General features: G+C 34.4%; 1 long non-coding RNA gene across 1 annotated transcript; it reads right to left on the bottom strand.

Annotated features, from left to right (window-relative positions):
* On the bottom strand, positions 16,004–16,467 carry LOC109842420. The gene is made up of 3 exons (XR_002247319.1): positions 16,409–16,467; positions 16,102–16,311; positions 16,004–16,028 (listed from the first exon to the last, which is right to left on the bottom strand). It is a non-coding gene; the product is annotated as an uncharacterized LOC109842420 (long non-coding RNA).

Raw genomic sequence — 17,041 nt, 5'->3', positions numbered from 1 at the left:
TATATATATACATATATATACCATATATAATATATACATTACTATAGATACATATATATACAATATATATATATATATATATATACATATATATATATATATATATATATATAATATATATTATATATATATATATACTATATATACTATATTATCATATATTATATAAATATATATATATCAATAGTATACTACGTGTATAGCATACTATAGCAGTATATATATTATATAACATATATACATATATCTACATATATATATATATTATATATGTATATATATGTATATACTATATATATATATACTCATATATATACATATATATATATCATATATATAGCATACTATATATACATATAATATATATATATAGTATAATACATATATATCACTATATATAATATTATATATATCACTATATATATATATATATATATATATATATATATATATAATATATATATATATATATATATAATACTAATATACATATATACAATATATAATATATATACATATACTACATATATATAGCACTATATGATATATATATATATAATATAATAGTATAGTATATAATATATACTATATATATATATATATATAGCTATTATATATATATATATATATAAATACTATATAATTAGGTACTTATAATTAATATATTATATTAATTAATTATATAATATATATATAATATATATATATATATATATACTATATATATATATATATATATATAGTATATATATTATATTAATATTATATATAATATATATTACTATATATATATATATATATATATATAATATGATATTATATATATATATATTAATATATAACATATATATATATACATTAGCATATATATTAATATTAACATTATAATATCAATAACATATATATTATATATATATATATAATATATATATATATATATATACTAAATACATATATAGTCATTGTATATTCTCATTCTCAAGAATTCCTAGCGGACTCTATACATGAATCCTAAGAAACTCTATTCTAGCTCCACGACTCGATACAGGATGATCCTAAGCATGCTGGAAGTAAGGCTCTGAAATCAACTGTGATGCCCCTGGGTTCACACAAGACTGCAATCCAAGGTGAATCCAAGAATGTCAAACTTGCCATGTGTTAGACCTTAGAGGGGGGTGATTAGGGTCTTATGCTAATCTAATCCCGATTAAATTCCAATTAAAATTATGTTGATCAATTTGTTCTATCAAGATATAGATATGAATAAGAACGATAAGAAAAAGCACAAATAAAAATATACGCTAAGCAAGCACAAACACAAGATATGTTTACGAGGTTCGGTCCTCACGACCTACGTCCCCGCTCCTCACCTCGAGGAGATATCCACTATCACAATCCGATTTGAAAGCCGAAACTTCTACACACTCGGTTTTCAAGATCACCGAAAACTCTTACACTACACAATCACTAATCAATCACACTTTACACACTAAGTGTAGGAACCTAGCCCGTGTCCTCCTCCTCAAGTGCTCGGATGCAACCTCTCCCTAGGTTCGTCAACCGACGCCACTCCTATTGGATTCGACCCCGTCTCTCGCCTCACACTTCTATCGGTGTACAAGTGGATTACAAGTGATACTCACAAATAAAGATTAAATACAATGGTTTGTTCTCAATAACAAATAAGAACGCAAATGAAGCTCACACTTACTAAATCACACTCCACAACCCACACTATATAGTATAAAGATATTAAACTCAATATGTGTGTGTGATAACAGTGAATGAAAATAATACAACTCAATAAATATAGCTAAGATATGAAAATTAAGTAGAAAGCTATATGTAAAGATGAGTTAGAGAAAACTTCTCCATAGACAAGAAGAATAGTGGATGATGAGATTAAAAATCCTCTTCTTGTAGTAGGAAAACTTCTTTTAAAAACAGACTGATGAAATCAGCTTAAACAGCTGTTTTAAACATACTTAAGATTTTGTTAAACACAAAACTTAGATCTAGTGAAAGAGAGCAGCAATGGGGTATTTATACCCACTCAAAAACTCAACAAAAACCAACTTGAAATGACCAAAAATCCCACAGAGAACCATTGTAAAAATAGCCGTTAAAAAGCAATGATAACATCAGCGGTCGACCGTGGAAATCTCGTGGTCGACCGCGAGGCATAAAAAAAATCTGAGAACAGGGTTTTAAAGCTGGCGGTCGACCGCGGCGCTCGACCGCGAAAGTCTCTGGATGTATTCACGGTCGACCGTCACGGTTGACCGCGGGCATATAAAATTCAGACTATGATAATTTGTTCATGGCGGTCGACCGTGGCGGTCGACCGCAAACTGACACAGTCTGAAAACCTGTTTTTGGGCTAATTTTGAAAATACTTTAAAAATAGCAAATCAATTCCAAAAAAATAATAAAACTTTGGGAAAAGTTTCTAAATGATAAAATGAACATGTTAGAAATGGAATTTTTGGAAAAATAATTTTTGTTTGCAAAAACACACTATTTTTGAAAAGTGTTCGTAAAACCTGTATTTTATGAATATGAAAATTTTGATATGACTTATAACCATGCAAATATATATCATGCATATATTATACATGAAATAAAAGGTATTGTAACAACGTTTGATGAAAAATCATTTATATGATAGAGAACGTCAAAAATCGTGTTAAGTGTACATATATTGAGCTTAAATATAAACATACAATATATGTAAGTAAACTACTCTTATACCTAGGTAACTCTACACATATGAACTTGAATCTTTAACGCTTGATTGTCGTGTATTGAAATACCTGTAAAGAGAAACATAAAAACAAAATTAGAGAATATATTAGCGATAAATTGTTTGACAAATCATCATCAAAACTATAGGGTCAACAATCTCCCTCTTTTTGATGATGGCAAACAATTTATATATTGATATGAAATATATACTGATAAACCACATACAATATGAATTAAACATATAGACAATATATATCATGAATCAAACATATAAACCACATTGGATTTTCTCCCCCTTTGACAACATCAAAAAGGTAAAGAAAAAAAAGGTAAATATATATTGAATAGGAGCAATGCTCCCCCTGCATATAAGCACAGATAAAAAAGCAAATATACAGCTAAAGCTCCCCCTGTCAATTTGCATAGATGATATACAAAGATCATATTTATACATAGGAGCTAAGCAACCACATCCATCCAAATACAACCATAAACAATATATAGACCAAATAAATCATAAATCATCACTTAAACACCAAATACTACATAGTTTTCCACAAACATAGTTTGCTCCACAATACTACGAACCATACACAAATTGTTTCACAAAGTCACATAGTTTTCCACACAAACATAGAGTTATTACAACTCAAAATAAAACATAAGTAGCGAGTTTTGTTTCACCAATACATAACAATGAGCATGAAAACCAATAATAAAGTCAATCACCACCATCACCCCCAGAAGTAGGGCCAGAGCCAGATGCAGATCCATCATCAGAGCCAGAATCAGATCCATCAGCAGGGCCCTCCTCAGAATCAGAACTGGATGATGGATCCGGAATCCCAAGAGACTAACGCTGATAAGATAGAATAGTCCTAACGTCCCTCTAAATAGTTGAGACCTGGGTCTCGAGACGATCCAAACAGGCACATATATCAGAAGTGGAGGAGGTGAAAGCTCTAGACCGAAAAGATGATGGCTTAGCAGGATCAGATAAGGAGTCAGAAAGTTGCATACGGGAGAGAAAGACTCTATCAAAGTGTTCCTTACCCGGATCAACTTTGGGTTCATTGGAGAGAGCAACACCGAAGTGTTGAAGAATGAGAGTGATGAAACTGCCAAAAGGAAGAAATTTATAATGCTTGCATGCCATGTTTTTAAGAAAAACATTTGCCCAATTCACTTTTATTTTGGCAAAAATGGCATAAACAGCATTAACCTTGTCAGGAGCAAAATGATCAAAGCTACCGGTTTTAGGAATGAGATTATGAGCAACAATACTAGCTATGATTTTGGCAGTGGGATTGAGTGATTTACTGTTCATAGGATAGGTGCAACCGGGCTTAAACATGATATCGTTCACAGCTTGATCAGTGTGTTCGATAGACATAAGCTCGACATCGCTTGACGGGATCTTAAGGATTCCCGCAAGTTCGTCAGCATTAAAAGAAATCTGGATGTTTTTAACAGATGTGGAGATGGTTTGGACACCATCAGCAGTGGAAGTGACAGACAAATTCGCATAAAACAAATATACCAGAAATGGATAATAAGGAACTTTACGTTCCACATCTAACAGTCTAGCCAACCCAACATCATGTAGAATCGTATGAATGTCATACATGGCTAATTGTTCGAATTTGATATATCTAGTGGGCAGGATTTTCAGTTTGCATAGCTCCCTATATTTCTTAACTAGGGGCTTAAACAGAAGATAATCCTCATAATGAGAGGCAATGGAAGATTAGGAACCAGATTCAGGTTTAGATCTTTTCTTAGGAGGCATTTTGACAGATATGATTGAAAAGATGTGAAATTTGACAGAAATTGAAACCCTAAAAAAATTGAAAACCCTAAAAAGAAAATAAAGCACAATAAGTATAAATGAGCAAACTCTATACCAAAACCCTAGAATAGAAATGTTGAAACTTTAGAGCAAGAAAAGAAATTGAAAGGTGAGATATTACCCAGCAAAATTTCAACACGAGATTTGATGAACGAGTGTTCACGGTCGACCGAAGGAACTCTACGGGCGACCGAGGGAAGAGCTGGAATTTTGGGAGAAAATGTCGAATGAATTTGAAGATGAAGGGGGGTCAGATCTTAGAGAAGAGGAAGAAGCGGTCTGGATCTGAGCATGACTGAGATCAATGGTGGAGAACAAGTCGGGTTCAGAAACTTAACCAAATAAACCGAAACCCGATAAACGAAAATGAGCAGAAAACAAAAAAATCTCTCTTGCAGTCGACCGTGACGGTCGACCGTAACAAACTCCAGAAACTTTGACGGTCGACCGTGGCGGTCGACCGCGAGAAAAATAAGGGCATAATTAGTTTATAAATTCTGGAATTTGAGGAAAATTTAATTTGATCCTTAATAAAATTGTTTTATAAGATGTATAAATACATATAAAGTTTTTAGCCATTAAAAAACAAAAAAATATTTTATTTTATCTTAATAAACATACAATTCATCATTAAACTCAAAAACTCAATTGTTCAACAAACCCCCTATCATTTAAATTTAAGGCCTTAGGGTTATGAACCCGTTTGGGCGTATTTTGTGCACCGATACGATCAAAGAAAAAATTGTAAACATGACCCGTACGATTGCAATTTGTGTAATGTAGAGGTTTGAATGGTTTACGTTGACCGAAATGAAATGCACGTGGTTCTTTTGCAAAAATAGATTTTTCTTTGTAATTATTTTGCAAACGAGAATTTCTTTTCAAATCGAAACAAAACATGGCCAAATGACCAAAACGACCACAATAATCACATTTGTACACATGAGCATGTTTATGATTTACACTATGTGTGTGTACATGTGTATGTGATGAAGAAGCTTGATGGGATGCACAATTATGAATAGACTTGTCAATTTTTGGTGCATTATGATAAAATTGAGCTAAATGGCCTTTAAGACCGCAAATAGAACATTTGTGAATTTTGTCATACATATGTGCATAGTGAATAGGTTGCTTAGAAGAATTAACATTGAACTTTGCACATAAGGTTGAATCTAAGGTGGATATACGTTTTCTCATTTGATTCAACTCATCATTGTGCATACAAGCATTGCTACTAGAAGTAGGATAAACAAGATTTTTCATCATAGATTTCAACTTATCTACTTCTAACATAGCATCACGTTTTTCATGAAACAAACTAGCATAATCAATTCTCAAATTTTCATTGCATTCTTTAAGAATAATATTTTTATTTGCAATAAAATTAAACTTAGTGGCTAGTGTTTCATGAGTGGATTTCATATTTACATACTTACTCTTTACATCAATATAACAATTGTGTAATTTTTCAAACTCTAGAGCAAGTTCATCAAAAGTAATAATATCATCGTTATCAAGATTGCATACCTCACTAGGGTTATCACCTAGTGGTATTGTACATGGAGATGAGGCTTCCTTAGAGCTTAAAACGGGATTTTCCAACGCTTGTTGAATAGCCTCTGAGTCTCCATCATGTGCTTCAATAAATTTTCATAAGGCGTAAGCATTCTCAAAATGAGAAAATTTGTTAGAAAACAATGAGTGAAAAGCATTAAGCAAATACTCTAACAAAAGCTTGTTCATATTAAATAATCTTTTATCATTTTCATTCCATTTGGATTTTTCCAAAATGGGAACAACATAGGCATCCTCAATCTTTTATCATTTTCATTCCATTTGGATTTTTCCAAAATGGGAACAACATAGGCATCCTCAATAATCTCCCATAAATCGAATTGTTTAGATTGAATAAAAAGTTTGAATCTAACACGCCATTGAGCATAGGGAAAAATATCCAAACGAGGAGCAATATTAATAGCATAACCTAGACTAGATGCATCATACATATCCATAATGATTATATGCAAGAAGCAAAAAGTAAACAATACTAGATTAGTACGAAAACGATAACTTGGATTTTTAACTCAATGCGATTAGTCCTTAAATCAAAGAGCACCAAGCTCTGATACCAATTGTTAGATCATAGAGGGGGTGATTAGGATCTTATACTAATCTAATCCCGATTAAATTCCAATTAAATTTATGTTGATCAATTTGTTCTAGCAAGAGATAGATATGAATAAGAACAATAAGAAAAAGCACAAATAAAAATATACGCTAAGCAAGTACAAACACAAGATATGTTTACGAGGTTCGGTCCTCACGACCTACGTCCCCGCTCCTCACCTCGAGGAGATATCCACTATCACAATCCGATTTGGAAGCCAGAACTTCTACACACTCAGTTTACAAGATCACCGAAAACTCTCACACTACACAATCACTAATCAATCATACTTTACACACTAAGTGTAGGAACCTAGCCTGTGTCCTCCTCCTCAAGTGCTCGGATGCAACATCTCCCTAGGTTCGTCAACCGACGCTACTCCTATTAGATTCGACCCTGTCTCTCGCCTCACACTTCTCTCGGTGTACAATTGTATTACAAGTGATACTCACAAATAAAGATTAAATACAATGGTTTGTTCTTAATAACAAATGAGAACGCAAATGAAGCTCACACTCACTAAATCACACTCCACAACCCACACTATATAGTATGAAGATATTAAGCTCAATATGTGTGTGTGATAACAATGAATGAAAATAATACAACTCAATAAATATAGCTAAGATATGAAAATTAAGTAGAAAGCTATATGTAAAGAAGAGTTAGAGAAAACTTCTCCATAGACAAGAAGAACAGTGGATGATGAGATTAAAAATCCTCTTCTTGTAGTAGGAAAACTTCTTTTGAAAACAGACTGATGAAATCAGCTTAAACAGCTCTTTTAAACACACTTAAGATTTTGTTAAACACAAAACTTAGATCTAGTGAAAGAGAGTAGCAATGGGGTATTTATACCCACTCAAAAACTCAGCAAAAACCAACTTGAAATGAGCAAAAAGCTCCTAGAGAACTGTTGTAAAAATAGCCATTAAAAAGCAATGATGATATCGACGGTCGACCGTGGAAATCTCGCGGTCGACCGCGAGGCACAAAAAAATCTGAGAATAGGGTTTTAAAGCTGGCGGGGGACCGCGGCGGTCGACCGCGAAAGTCTCTGGATGTATTCACGGTCGACCGTCATGGTCGCCCGCGGGCATATAAAATCCAGACTATGATAATTTGTTCATGGCGGTCGACCGTGGCGGTCGACCGCAAACTGACACAGTCTAAACACCTGTTTTTGGGCTGATTTTAAAAATACTTTAAAAATAACAAATCAATTCCAAAAATAATAAAACTTTGGGAAAAGTTTCTAAATGATAAAATGAACATGTTAGAAAAGGAATTTTTGGAAAAATAATTTTCATTTGCAAAAACACACTGTTTTTGAAAAGTGTTCGTAAAACCTGTATTTTATGAATATGAAAATTTTGATATGACTTATAACCATGCAAATATATATCATGCATATATTATATGTATATAATAAAGCATGAAAGAGCTGTAAATATGAGATAAAAGATATTGTAATAACATTTGATGAAAAATCATTTATATGATAGAAAACGTCAAAAATCGTGTTAAGTGTACATATATTGAGCTTAAATATAAACATACAATATATGTAAGTAAACTACTCTTATACCTAGGTAACTCCACACATATGAACTTGAACCTTTAACGCTTGATTGTCGTGTGTTGAAATACCTGTAAAGAGAAACATAAAAACAAAACTAGAGAATATATTAGCGATAAATTATTTGACAAATCATCATCAAAACTATAGGGTCAACACCATGCACCAACACCATACAATATCATATTTCACCATTACAGTTACTATCTTTCTAGTGGAATCAACAAATAGGTGTAGGTACAAAACAGGTAAAGAATAATGAAGTAGTACAATGAGCATGATGAATTCAAAAGATATAGCCAAATAATAATGTCATGTCTCAAATGAACAAAATAAAATATAACTGAAACAGGAACAAGTGTAATATGTCTTAAAACATGGAGTCAAATGAAGTATCACTAAGGCACTCGGCCTTTACAAAAATAAAATACAAACTCTAATGTCTGAATGAAAACACAAAACTACAGTAGAGCCTCTAATGGTAAAATCATGCGTCGGCGACTATGCTAGAATTCCGTCTTCCTACGGCTCTCCAAAACTTTGAGCTGCCTGAAAAGAAGTTTAAAGAAAAAGGAGAAACAACACGAACATCAGAGCGCTACAGCAAGATCATCTCCATCCGCCCCCAGGGAAAAGGCTGCTAGATGAAGTAGAGTCTCTACCTATTAAGCATAGTCTACCTAGATTATTTTTCCCGTATCTAATGGAAAACAATAATTAGAAACCCACAACACAAGACTGGTACTTCGAGTAAAATAATCCAAATAAAAAAACACTCATATATATATCATATGTTTTAAATTACGAATCGCTAATCATTAATCCTAACAAAGAAAAAAAAGAAACAGTACATGAAAGTAAAACTACAACTCCAAACATCAAATATGATGAGCCATATCAAAACTCAAACTACCCTCGAGTTGTTGGCACAAACATAAGGAATATCATCTAGCATAATCATCTACATAGAACAGACCTTACGTGCCAAATATCCATATCATACCCTACTCTCGGGTGCTCTAGCATGGGAGCAATAATGCAACTATGTATGTATGTATATATATGTATGTGTGTGTGTGTGTGTGTGTGTGTGTGTGTGTGTGTGTGTAATCACTCACAATATCATGTGGAAACAATATCCTTACTCAATCGTTCTACGGAGATAGGTAAATCACCCTATTCTAGAATGATGCATCCAGATGATCGTATAACGGAGTGTAAGTGTGACACCCCTAGGTTCACACAAGGCTATAGTTCAAGGTGAATCCAATGATGTTAAACCTGCCATGCACCTATACTATGCAACGATATGTTTTACCATCATAGAAATATCTCTTTAGTGGAATCAAATAAAACAGTATAGGTACAAGCAGATATAAAAGAGATGAACAGAGAAAATCAGACATGGAAGTAAATGACAAGTCTCATAAATGATCAAGTCTCAACTGAGTAAAGTTGTTCAGCAATCTAATACAAAAAGATAAACGTCTCAATACACTGAGTCATATGAAAATACATACGCTCTCAACTCTCAAAATAAAATGCAAATCTAATAATCCACGAAATATAAGACTAAACATCGGTGGAGCAAAAATAACTAATAAATAAAATAACAACGACTATACTGAAAGTTCGTCAACCTGTGGCTCTCCAAAACTTTGCTTTGCTGCCTAAAAAGAAGTTTAAAACAAAAAGAATAACAACAAGAGCGTCAGAGCGCTATAGCAAGATCATCTCTATCCGCCCCAGGGGAAGGGCTACTAAGTATGATGGAGACACTACCTATAAGTGTATAGTCTACCTAGATTATTTTTCCCATATCTAATGGAATTAATATTTAGACACCTACAAAACGAGACATAGTACGTCGAGCGAAATAATCCAAACAAGGAATCCCTCATGTATATACCATATGCTTCAAATTATAGATACCTAAACATTAACACCGAATAAGAGATAAACAATCTAAAGAAAATCAATAATTAGAAACCCACAACACGAGACTGGTACGTCGAGTGAAATAATCCAAACAAGGAAACCCTCATGTATATACCATATGTTTCAAATTGTGAATCGCTAAATATTAACTCCAAAACTAAGAATAAATGAATACAAGAAATACCACTTCATACATCTCCAAAAATGTCATATCAACTCCTCATACTACCCTTAGTGGGTAAAACAGATATCGACACACTCGTGTATCTAAGTTGTGAACTACTTTCATAATGGATCATATCGATGATGTCAATATTCACCTACACTTAGGTTATTTATCGAATCGTCCTTCTCTGGAATACTTCAACTCATCACACCCCCGTACGAACCGGTAAATATATATGTCAGTTCATTGCACTCTCGTGCAAACCAATAACTAGGAATGTCAATTCATCGCACTCCCGTGTAGACCGTTAACTAAGTATAGTAACTCATCACATAACCATGCGGACCGATAGTTAGGTATATCAACCTCTATGCATCTTCGTACGGACCGATAGATAGGTATATAAACCTCTGCGTATCTCTATGCGGACCAATAGATAGGTATATCAACCTATACGCATCTCCATACGGAACGATAGATAGGAATATTAACCTCTGCGCATCTCCATGTGGACCAATAAAAAAGTGTAGTTCATCTACGGTCTCATTACAGGACCCGACTAAAGCACTCGAGTTATAGTCCATCCGTGGTCTCATTGCAGGACCAGATTAAAGCACTCGGAGTATAGTCCATCCGTGGTCTCATTGCGGGACCTGACTAACCCCACCCAACCGATATAATTATAATATATATAATAATAGCCGTTACCCTTAAAGATTGTAACCTATTTGGATACCCCAAACAATATAATCATGCGTACTTAATCCCTGTACATGTACTCCTCGAACTATGCGTGAATATCAATTCACGTCTTTGCACAAAAATGCTCACCAAACGAACATACAAGCAAAAGGTTCAATCTCACAAAAATCGACATGATCAGTCGAGCGACAACCTCATTGGTCGACTAATAGGATCGTTCACAAAATAACAGGGAAAACACGAGCCCGTCAGTCGACTGATGCTTGCCATCAATCGACTGATGACCTCCCGTCAGTCGACTGATGGCAACTTTAGTCGACTGAACATGCCGAAAATGCACAGTTTGTTTTTCTCTCGTGTTTTCTTCAAAAACTTAGGTTTTTATCAGATTATATGAACAAAACTTGATTTCATTGTCATGTATACTTAACCAGGAGTTTGTTTAAATAAGATGAATCACATGAACACATAGATCTAGGGTTTAACATGCAAATCAACCTAATTCTTGTTTATTTCGACAATCTAAAGCATATAAATCATATTAAACTTTAATTAACTCATTAAAATAAATCCTAATGATCATGATCATGTTAATATACTAGTTTCAGATTCGTTCTACTATTCTTGACATGAGTTTAGGGCATGAACATCATAACTTAAGTTCTAACATGTTAGATCTTACCCTAAGCATGAAATTAGACACATATATTACATAAAAATATGATTTTTAATCTAGGGATATGTTTAGACAGAGGTGATTGTACCTTAATCTCATGTGCAAGCCTCTGAAACAAATAGCAAGTGATCCAAAGGTGCAAACAAACCGTTCTTCCTTGTCACACGTCGATGATCTCGCCCTTGTGTCGGTATTTTTGTTTCACCAAGCTCACAAAACTCACAAAAATTTGATCTAGGGTTTTGAGGGGATAGGATGACTGCTAGGGTTCAGAGATATTATCAAAGAGAATAATTTTTGTAAAAAATATAGGTATTTATAGAGGCAAACCCAAAACAAAACCTGTTTGACCTGAACCAGGAAATTAACCTAGTCTGACTGGGAAAACCACCTTCGGTATTTCGACTGTAACTTTCTCATTCGACCTCATAATAAGGTGATTTAAGATTTGTTGGAAATATGTTGAAGATACCTACAACTTTGTTCTTTTTAGTTTTTCCATATTCCAACTAAATTATTATGTAAAATATGTATACTCTTAACTAGTCGTTTTTCCAGATTTCAAGCTCGTGTATATAGAGCATGATTTCACTCCTATATTCACATATATACATTAAATTGATCTCAAATCAATTTCTAGAATACTAAAATATCAATAATGTTATTTATTATCATATATTATATTTATTATTATTTATCAACATATTTTCAAATTCACGGGGTTTTACAGTAGGCATATCAGACCAAACCAGAAACCCTGATCATCTTCGAGTATGTACAGGCACGGTCTCATTGTGGAAAAACATCCAACTCTAAGTGTGGTATAATTGCAGTCTCATTGCGGGAAAACTACTCATCACTTAGCATCCACCACTGATGAATTATGCATTTTATATGTTATTCTAACACTATCAACTTAAGCATGTGTTACCGCTCAAGCCAAACATATATTCAACATTTGTGCATGTGTCTCGATGTGAAAATCCAAAACTCATGTTCACGATCACCTCATGTGTAGAATAAATGGCAAATAGTGTATTATAATGCGTATATATCTTTTATCTTGAGTGTAATCAACTCCACACTTGTCATACTCCCCTTCGGGATACTCATATGTGTGCAAACAATATTGTACTTGTGTATTCGTGAATTTACATGCAAAGGAGTGCGACTCAAACCCCACAAACTCATCTCAACCAGATGCATGATAAAAATTCAGGAAAACAGCCTTAGTAGTCGACTACTATGAGTCCATCTAGACTCTGTGAAATCGAACTCAGTGTTAGTAGTCGACTATTATGAACATTAGTCGACTATTCTGCTATGGCAACGATTCTATCACTGCTGGATTTTCAACTTTTAGCGACGGAATTTTCCGTCGCTAAAAGTCCATTTTCCGTCGCTAAAGGTTTTAGCGACGGAATAAAACAAATTCCGTCGCTAAAATATCGACGCTACATTCAGGGTCCCTAATTGAGGTTTTAGCGACGGAATTTCCGTCGCTAAATTTTAGCGACGGAATATTAGCGACGACCAAGTCGGCGGTATTATTTTTTAATAAAATAATATAAAACTTTTAGCGACGGAACGGCCGTCGCTAATAAATGTATTAGCGACGGTAATTCCGTCGCTAAAAGTAGTATTAGCGACGGAATATTTTTAAAAAAAATTAAATCAGTTTTTTTTCGTGCATGTTTTCCGTTGCTATATGGATATTTAGCGACTACAAAACCGTCGCTAATGTTTATTTTAATTTTAATACTTTTTTATTATTCATTTTTTTATTATTTTATATTTTTTGTGCACGTTTTCCGTAGCTAAATAATTATTTGGCGACGGAAATACCGTCGCTAAATAATTATTTAGCTACGGAAAATCCGTAGCTAAATAATCATAAATTTAAAAAAAACATTTTGAAAATTATTGAAAAAATCCTGTACAATATCGATACTAAATTTAAAAAACCTGTTCAATCAACAATATAATATTCAATCTCACGCATATATCACAAATCTATTTCAATAAAAACAAATAAAAGTTTCCCGACATATCAGTAGTAAATATTGTTTATACAACACAAGAAATTGTTTTCAAAGTTAACATATCAGAATCAATCCTCCTGATCATCATCATCATCCTCATCCTCAACACGACCTGCATTACCCCCGGCTACACCTTGTGAAGAAGTCCCCGCCTGCAAATATAAATCAAACGTTAATAAGGGTGTGCAACCGTTAATAAGAGTTCAAATATAAATCAAACGTTAATAAGGGCGTCTACGGAGTTTCACGAAGTATATGTGCTGTGGAGGATATATTCTACGGAGTTTCAAAAAGTGTATGTGCATTGGAGGATATGTTCCAAGAAGTATATGCCAGGTGCATTGATTTAAAAAGTGTATTATATAACCAAATACACTTAGAACATGCGTAAGCATATATCCAAGTAGTGTCCATCGAAGTTTCAGTGTTGGGTACGGGTACGACACAAGTAAGGCTCTGGACAGAACTATCCACGCAACAGAGGTCTGACAAATCAAACAATAGAACAAACCACAAATTAACAGTTATAATTGGCACACCAGAACACTTATGGGTTCAACGTTATTAACAGTTATAATTGGCACACCAGTTAGAATAGTTATAATTAGCACACCAGATAATAATTAAAACGCTTATGAATTAGCAAGTGACTAATGTCAGGGTCATGATTTGATTATAGAAATATTAGAAGCATAAAGGTGAATAGATTAGAAAGTTCCCTCATATCAAATATTGGAAGACTAAATCTATGTTCACACAAGATAGTACATCAACTACTAGAATAACATAGGAAGCAATTCCATGGCGCGAAGCCCAAAACATAAGACTAGCAAAAAGATTATCACATTATATATCATAAGATGAACCTAATTATAAAGTAACAAGTAAACACTACAATATACAATAAACTTGGCCATTGGCCAAGGTGCGGATACACTGATACATAACTAAGTACTTCCTAATAGTGGCATACATATCACAAATTTGATAAAGCAATATATGTTTAAGGCACAAGCAAAATGATACATACAAGCAATATATGTTTGGGCTTTGTGTTAGGGTTAGAGTTAGGGGTTTGTGTGTAACAGTTTGTATCAGTGTGTATCGTTTGTGTGTAACACCCAATCCTCATTCCTCCCCCCCCCAAACCAATCACATAACGACCACCATTACACAACACCACAGCCAACCAACCAACCAACCCACCAACCAATACCACCAACACTACGCACGCATACACCATCAACAACACTACGCACGCAAGTATAAATTTTGAGGTTTGTGTTAGGGTTAGAGTTAGGGTTTGTGTGTAACAGTTTGTATTAGTATGTATCAGTATGTACGATATCATCTAATTAAAAAAAAAAGCAAAGTATATATATTACCTGTGACGACAGAAAATGTCTCCTATATGCCTCCTGAGCCTCCTGAGGTAGAGTCGACATGAATTGTGTGAACTCCAATACGATCTGCTCCCGACGCCTCCGTTCTTCCTCTAGAGCCTGCTGATATGTTGTTTGCTGCGACAGGCGATCTTCAATCGCTTTTAATCGCTGCTCCATCGAGTCTTGATATGAACTGCTTCCTGGTGTTCCTTGTGGTGCTGCAGACTCGTAGGTGCTACTAGACTCGTGCGGCCTCTGCTCGGATCCTCTCCACCGATATCTGTTCTTCCTACTAGGTCCAATGACCGTCTCGATGATGGAGTCCTCATCCTCTCTACTTAGCCGGGCAGGAGTGTTAGAACAGACCTGAGACTGAGTCAATTGCTCCTCTACCTTGGCATGTAATTTTTCCTGCGATATATCAAAACAACCCGGGCAAGTCGACTTAATAATGATGCATTGATATGAAATTGAATATATAAATGAACTGCTACTTACAGCCAGATCCTTATTCTTTGCTTTCTTCTCTTCATTGGCGTAATTCGGGCTCCAGGAAGTCAGAATACGATCTGCAAAATGTCTGAGATCTCCCCTTCCCTATTTTATTCAAATATATCATTAACCAATAACACATAAATTATACTCAACGTAAAAGCTAATATATTATATACCTCAAGCTCTAATTGATGATAATGCTGGCTGAATGTCCTGGAGCCCCCGTGATGCTCGTAATTGCGAGGCGCGTTGCGATTCCTCCTTGCTATTTCAGCTTGAGCCTGCAAAACAATGTCAATTCGAAACAATATAGAAATTCAAACAATAAATTAAAATTATATACTTCAATAATACCTTAATTTCAGCCGTGTCCCAGTAACTGCAAAGTGCAAAAAAATCTACTCCATCCACACGCGTGTCAAGATGCCAGTATCGCTCCCAATCTTCTGTTATTTGGACAAAATATTTTTTCTTTACCTCAAACCGCCATCTCTTGAACGATACATTGATTTGCCCGAAGCAGTACGTCCAGGCACAAATATTATCGTCAAGAAAGAAAAATCGCTTCAACATATAAAGAAAAAGTAGATACAAATCAGTGTATTAAACATAATAATAAACTAATAACTAATAATGATGAAAATTAAAATAAATGACTCACACATATATATCTCCAACAAGCCACCAGCGCATCAATCCGCTGCGATTTCCACGTCAAAATATGTTGAAGAAATCGTGTCTCCTGGCTAAAACGGCAAGGAAATTGTTGAAAGCATTGGCAAAGGCCCCAACAGGCACTCCGTTTTCCCATCGGATCACAGCCCTCCGATTAAGATCAGGGATGAGGCTCGATTCCTTAGTAGCATTGCGGCCGCGTCGAGGAGGTTTCTCGGTACCTGCGAAACAAAGAATCGAATGAAACAATGAATCAATATATATTTGCGAAAAAAATTTAAAATAATAACCGATAAACTATAAAAATTTATTCATACCTTTCAGTTCGAGGCATCTACGTTTTGCTTGTTCGTACCTTTGCAGCGCGATGGGGCGCATATCATGATAAGAATCCCAATCATCCCTCACATTCTTCTAGATCTTCATTACCCTTATTGTACAAGATGCAGTCATTAGGACAGGCGTCTATCTTTTTGTAATCAAGACCCAGGGTATCAACAATCTTGTGAGCTTCATAATAAGTTGCGGGGATGCTCTTCTCGCCGCCTGGAATGACTTTCCTGAGCAAGTCTAATAACATCTCGAAATGTGTAACAGCCATCCCACTGAGTGTTTGGAT

This window comes from Asparagus officinalis, chromosome 1, assembly GCF_001876935.1.
Source record: "Asparagus officinalis chromosome 1, Aspof.V1, whole genome shotgun sequence".
NCBI lineage: Eukaryota > Viridiplantae > Streptophyta > Magnoliopsida > Asparagales > Asparagaceae > Asparagus > Asparagus officinalis.
Note: the sequence above shows the minus strand (reverse complement) of the source record. Positions and strands in the feature narration are given on the sequence as shown.